Consider the following 7,477-nt stretch of genomic DNA (forward strand, 5'->3'; position numbering starts at 1 on the left):
CTCTATGCATATAATACTGCCAACAAACTACAATTATAGGTTACGTTTTCAATCTAAAATTGAAACTATACTTTTTAAATATGATTTTAATTAAATAAGTACCTGGATCACTTAGCTTTACTTTGTATGTTTTGAGAAAACACAAAAATTTGATCACTAATATAAGAACCATTTAAGATGTCTCCAAACAAATATCAATTTGAATGTCCCGGTAATGCACTTTCATTTCGTCGCCAATAGATGTCAGGAAGAATCATATTTTGTAGTCAATGTTGCGTTTTTTCCTGAAAACATGGATAAAACGACCAGTGTGATCAAATCAACTTTTTGAATTTTTTAATTCTGAGTTCGGAGAAAAAAATTGAATTTAGTAGATAATTATGATACAAATTGAAGAAACTAAAATCTAACATTTTTTGATGGTCGGAAAGGGTCCAAAAAAATGGTAAAGTGGCCTAATCCGGTCTTTCGCGTCAGACACCGTCGGGTTGAGTTAAAAATAAAAAAGCATTGATTTTGCTCGAAATTTCAAAACTTCATAACTCTTGTTGTTTTCAAGATTCAAAGCTGAGATTTAAATGGATTGTAGCTTTTGTGCCTATGAAGTATCACACACAATTTCAGCAAGATCGAATGTATACTTTTTGCAAACCGCAGCTGAATGCAAAAAACAGGACTTTTGTAAAATGGCCCTAAAAAAGTTGTGGTGCCGTAACGCGCTATTTTTTTTACGCGATCATATGCTTCAATAGTTAAAGAAATACCTACTAAAGTTCCAACCTGTTATCTTTAGTAAAAGTTACTAAAATAAGTATTTTAAATTACTATTATTTTAAGATGAGATGATAGTTACCACTGCGTTACATTTTTCTGCTTCCTATGAAAATGTGTTAATAGTTGGGGAGGACATTGGTTTGCTGGCAGTCATGTGTCAAAGAGCGATCGGTAAAAATATTTTTTTATTAAAATCTAGAAAACACGGATCGTCGGATAAAGTGTACTCTTCGTGCTCTTTTAAACATCCGCACATGAGGCATTTGATATTGTTTTTTCATGCCTTTGGCGGGTCTGACACGACATCGGCGTTTTTCAAACAAGGAAAAAATAAAATTGTAAGGCTTATGAATGGAGATGAACATGCGCGACAGCTTGCAAATATATTCAATGATTGTTCGGCAACACCTAATATTATTTCAAAAAACGGTAATCAAATCATTGGTAAATTATACGGCGGAAAAAATAACAACAGTCGTTAAATGATTTACGATTTACACTTCTTTGCAAATCAGTAAATCGGTCGTCGTTTCAGCTGCGTTCTCTGCCACCTACTGAGGGAGCTGCCTAAGGGTATATTTGCAAGTGCAGAATTGGCTTGGAAATGATAAAATTCCGACTGACTGGGGATGGAAAACCTCGCCTGGCTAATCGCTGGCTACCGATTAACAGCTTTGAACACCTCATACCAGCGGAAGTATTAAAAATAATTTCTTGTCGTTACGCCTCAGGCTGTAAATCAAACTCGTGCGGCTACAAAAAGCACGGCCTCTTCTGCACTCATTATGCTTTACATGCCACGGTGAAACTTGCAGTAATGTTGAAGTCGTTCATGTCTCTTTACACGAAAATAACAACGCAATAGAAGAAGACGATTTAGAGAATTTGATAAATTCAACGTCAAACGACGAATATGAAAATGAGGAGAGTGAGGAGAATAATGTTCAAGAAGAACAACAGGAAGAAGGGGAGGAAGATGAGTACACAGCCGATTTAGACAATAGATATATTTATCAATGTCCATCACCAATTATAAAAATAAAGTATGATAAAAAAAATTGTTAATCATTTGTGCCTCTTCTCATTTATAATATAAGTAACTGTATGTCCTAGCATTGCTAGTTTTTTTTCCGAGACAAAACGACGTTTTCCAAAAATGAAGCACAGCTAGATCAATTTTTCGCCCCCGATATCCCCTGCACACAATATTTTATGAAAATCGTTAGAACAGTTTCCCAGATTTCTGATGTTTATACATATCGCTCGTTTAAATATAATATCTGGATGACCGAGCTTCGCTCGGTTATTCGCCAATAGATGTCAGCAAGAGTCATATTTTTCACTTTTGACTACTCAAACGCCTCCTTTTTGTTATGTCATAATTTGCATTGTATTTCATTAACTACGTTATATACCAATAGATGTCTGATGAATTTTTCATGAAAAGACGGATAAAACGACATTTCTGATAAATGAAACCTAGCTAGATCGACTTATCGCCCCAAAAAACCCCTACATACTCATTTTCATGAAAATCATTGGAGGCTCGGTTATTCGCCAATAGATGTCAGCAAGAGTCATATTTTTCACTTTGGACTACTCAAACGCCTCCTTTTTGTTATGTCATAATTTGCATTGTATTTCATTAACTACGTTATACACCAATAGATGTCTGATAAATTTTTCATGAAAAAACGGATAAAACGACATTTCTGATAAATGAAACCTAGCTAGATCGACTTATCGCCCCAAAAAACCCCTACATACTCATTTTCATGAAAATCGTTGGAGCCATTTCCAAGATCGTTGATATATATATATATATATATATATATACAAGAATTGCTCGTTTAAATATATAATATATATAAATAATAAGATAAAGGCCTACTATACTGTCACATCACTTCTGTCTCTTAATAATTGCTCCCATTACTCCCATCCTATTTTTAATGTTGTAATTTTAAATAATAGTAATTTAAAATAATTGTTTTAGCAACTTTTACTAAAGATAAAAGGTTGAAACTTTAGTAGGTATTTCTTTAACTATGGAAGCATATGATCGCGTAAAAAAATAGCGCGTTACGGCACCACAACTTTTTTAGGGCCATTTTACAAAAGTCCTGTTTATTGCATTCAGCTGCGGTTTGCAAAAAGTATACATTCGATCTTGCTGAAAGTGTGTGATACTTCATGGGCACAAAAGCTACAATCCATTTAAATCTCAGCTTTGAATCTTGAAAACAACAAGAGTTATGAAGTTTTGAAATTTCGAGCAAAATCAATGGTTTTTTGCAATTTGTGGGGACATAGATGGACCAATCGGGTTCATTCGCAGCTCATTTTTTTCGCCTTTTTACGGCGCCTAAGCTTATTAAACGCTTTTTTATTTTTAACTCAACCCGACGGTGTCTGACGCCAAAGACCGGATTAGGCCACTTTACCATTTTTTTTGGACCCTTTCCGACTATCAAAAAATGTTAGATTTTAGTTTCTTCAATTTGTATCATAATTATCTACTAAATTCAATTTTTTTCTCCGAACTCAGAATTATCTAAAAATTGACGCCATTTTTTTTATTTGATCACACTAACTAAAAATGAAACCTAGCTAGATCCATTTTTCGCCCCAAAAACCCATTACATTGAAGCAAAAATAAAAAAAAAAGAGAAGAACCCATTATGGGGTTATTAGAAAATGAGAATATCAAAATTAAGTTTAAAGAGTTACGAAGTTTACAAAGTGAAAGAAGTGATTTAGAGTACGAGTTAAGTAGAGATTACGAGTACGAGTTAAAGTATGCTAAGGGCCCACCCATACAGTTTTCCGGGATAATTGTACTATTTAGAGCCACCCTGATATTTAAACTGACAGGTCCAGAGGTTATTAAGATCAGAACTAGGATGTAATGTTTAGTGTTCAAAGCAAAGGCTTCATTTCTTTACTTTCCAAAAATTGTGGCATTTAGAAGAAAAGACTTTATATTAAAATCTTCTATTAAATTACCAACTGTGGCTTTGATGACGAGTGGAAGCGTTTTTTTAACCGCGATCTTAGTAATTATGATCGAATCTGAAAGAGAATAAGTTGACAAAAGGACGGTCTAGGATTTGAGTGGAAGTCTATAAAACGACTACAACTCTATGGATTAGTCAGTGAAATGTCAAAATTATTTGACAACAACAAAACGCATTTACATATCTTTTTACACTTAAGTTACTTTATTTCATTAAAAATATAAATATTCTTTGGTTTAGAATTCTAAAATTTGGCTTTAAATAAACCATTAAATGAATTTAAAAAAATATAAACTAAAAATATCACAGTCAACTACATCAGGCTACATAACCTCTTCTGTGCAATGTTTTTTGTTAATTAAGTAAGTGTTTTTTGTTACATTATTATAAAATGATACTAGTTTTGAATTGAACATTTCCGATCCAGGTGTTAAACAAAACAAAAAACGTTCTCGAAATGACGTAAATTTTGTTCTGTGTAGTGAACCAAATAATTTATCTTCTGTATCCGGCCCGTGACTCAACGTAGTCAAGCATTAACACGGGGCCGAATATGGTGAAGATGACGAACCGCGAGGTGCAACGCAAATCGAGGATTTTGACACCCTTCCATGGGCAGTCTAAACTCGTTGTCGGCTACACCTCTAAACGCGGTATTGATTCACTTCACAAAACAATCTTTACCATTCTTGACTAAAATCAAATCGGAAATGTTCAATTGGATAGTTCAAAAAAATACGTATATTAAATTTTTGAAATTTCTATAAGGTAAATCTCCAACAACGATATTATACGGATGGGGTGGAGAAAATATGATAAATAAAACCATACCTTAATTATCCAGGCAAAACCACCGCAGGATAACCGATACACGACCAAAAACAAACAACACCAGCCGATTGATGAAATGTCCAGGTATAACTAATTAATCGTTCATGTACGTCCATTTCTTTGAATTTATACCAATTATCTTTTCTTTCCAGAGTACATTATTGACTGCCAGATTTCCAGTTTCTCCACGATAGTATAATTATCGATGTAATATTAAAACGTGCTCGCGTTGCGGGCACAAACGTGTATATTATTAATTTTTAATAAATTTTCTATTTGATGTGTACCCTTCAATGGTGATTTTTTTTCAAGAGTAATTCCGTCGTTAATTATCCCAATCCATGAATTGTCGATGTAATATTAAAAACGTGCTCGCGTTGCGGGCACAAACGTGTAAAATTATTAATTTTAATAAAATTTTTATTCGAAGTGTACCCTTCAAGGGTGATTTGTTCAAGAGTAATTCCGTGGTTGATTATCCCAATCCATGAATTGTCGATGTAATATTAAAAACGTGCTCGCGTTGCGGGCACAAACGTGTAAAATTATTAATTTTAATAAAATGTTTATTCGAAGTGTATCCTTCAAGGGTGATTTGTTTAAGAGACCTCATTTTTAAATTGTTTTTGGCTTTTTTACTCGGTTCTGTATTCCTACGCGAACTACGTTGTTTTTCGTTTGTTAAATTTTAATAATTATTGCGCATGGTGGCTATTCACACGTTAGCGTGTACTAACGTCCGTTCACACGCTAGCGTGATTTTAATTCAACTTTTTTAATTGAATGATTTTTCTTTATTTTTTTATTTTGTGTGTGTGTTTAGATTTAGATAGGGTTTTTCTGTCCCAATCCGTATAATGATTTTGATCGCGCTTATTACTATAATTTGACTGATTTTTAATTACTGTCAACCAAACCTACAATCAAAATACTTTGAACCTTATTGAACGGTTCAAAATTACCGCATGGATTTGAATTTCAGATCTACAAAACAAAATGTCCAAAAAGGAAAGTGTTCACAATATCAAAGATAATATAAACTTGAAAGATATTTTATGTAAATCATAATTAATTACAAAATTGGTACAGTATCCTAAATTTAACACTGAATAACTTTAAGTGTTTACTGAATAACAAAAATACAAGCAGGTATTTAATAAATACACAAAATCTAAAGTGTTTTACAAATAAGATTAATAAGTTCTAAGTCATTTTAACCTAGAAACCTTAAATAAATTTATATCAAAGTTTAAACGGATGCATAATATATTGAAATAAAAACTTTTCAAACTATCTCCAAAGATCCAATAATTATAATAAATTAAACATTACCAGATCATTTTCAATAAAAATACTTCTGCTTGCTCACATATCTTTTCCAAATACACCACGTGCAAATAATTTAAAGATTATATTGGATCTAGGATCCATTATTGTTGATATTTTAAATTTAATCCATACTCTAGGAGATCCCAAAAAGAAGAGAGCTCCTAATCAATACTCAAACGAGTAGGTAAATTAATTCGCGCATCAATCATTGCGCATAAGAAAGTAGTTCTATTATTTTATATAATATGTTTGTTCGTAATTTATGTACTTTAACCGACATAAATTACGGAACAACATGCTAATTTTTGTAATATATATATATACAAGAATTGCTCGTTTAAATATATAAGATAGTGTATTGAATGTTAAAAGTGATTTTAATTAAATAAATTGTGAATTTATTGTGATTTTTAATAAACTAAATGATTTTGACAATTTACCGCGTCTCTCTCATTGATGCGTGGGGGTAATGGTAGTCAACAAATTGCGAAATGGACATGGTGTGTCCAGATTTTTATTTACAGGGACTTCAATCTGCAATATTTATATAGTTATACACTAACTCTATAAAATACATACGATCAGTACTTATGGAAAAGTTAAAGTTTTTACCTGTTCGCATGTTTACATATGGCAAATGTGTTTAACTCTTTGTTTTGACAAAAGGGTGCAGTGGCCACACATAGCTTCGCCAGATTCTATATCAAATGCCACTAGAGAGCATGCTTCAATGAAATGAGCTACCGACTCTGGTATGGCGGAATTGTTTTCACATCCTGTTTTCAACCTACTTTTTGACCATACAGGGTCTGTATTCATTTATAACATTGATTCACTATCATTAATGAATCGCCGGTACATCTGAACCACTTTTTTCATTGCCTGGATATCGATATTCATGTCCTTGACACTAACCTTCGGTTCAGACAGTAAAACTTTCATTTAAATTGGCCGAGTACCTCCGCAGACAATTTTTCCCCAAATCATTGATAACGGATTATAATAGGTGTATGTAAATTAATTTCTACCAATTTCGCTATGATTTTTATAGATTTTTGAAATGTACATGCTTTGAAACGAATTTCTAAACAAGATGTTCTCCTCAAAAATTATCAGATGAGGGTTTAGTATAAAATTAGGAACAGTAGACTATTTGAAGCGATTTATTGTTTTTTTTTTTTTTTTTTTCTTTTTATTTTTTATTTTATTCAATAAATCATTTGTCTATTTAGATGACGGGTATGTCTATCATGCCCATATGGGTGGATCCGCCACTGTTTTTCAGGTCATTTCATAAATTATAATGTAGCCGAATGCAATACAAATAGATTATTTTGTAATAAAATTTGGCAAGCGACAAAATAAATATACACGAAATGCAATAGATTATATACAATAATATTATAATAATATATCAACAACAATTGGTAAAGAAAGTCTCATGAGACGAACAACAACAAGAGTAACAGCTGATAAAAGCTCTGAACCAATACTAGAAGTTCGAACAACAGAATAACAACAATAAA

At 32.4% G+C, this 7,477-nt stretch overlaps 1 long non-coding RNA gene across 1 annotated transcript; it reads left to right on the plus strand.

The window, feature by feature from the left end:
- Positions 1-3,841: 3,841 nt before the first annotated feature.
- On the plus strand, positions 3,842-4,864 carry LOC123294947. The gene is made up of 3 exons (XR_006535132.1): positions 3,842-4,153; positions 4,560-4,706; positions 4,775-4,864. It is a non-coding gene; the product is annotated as an uncharacterized LOC123294947 (long non-coding RNA).
- The last annotated feature ends 2,613 nt before the right edge of the window (positions 4,865-7,477 follow it).

The sequence above is a fragment of the Chrysoperla carnea genome, chromosome 3 (genome assembly GCF_905475395.1).
Source record: "Chrysoperla carnea chromosome 3, inChrCarn1.1, whole genome shotgun sequence".
NCBI lineage: Eukaryota > Metazoa > Arthropoda > Insecta > Neuroptera > Chrysopidae > Chrysoperla > Chrysoperla carnea.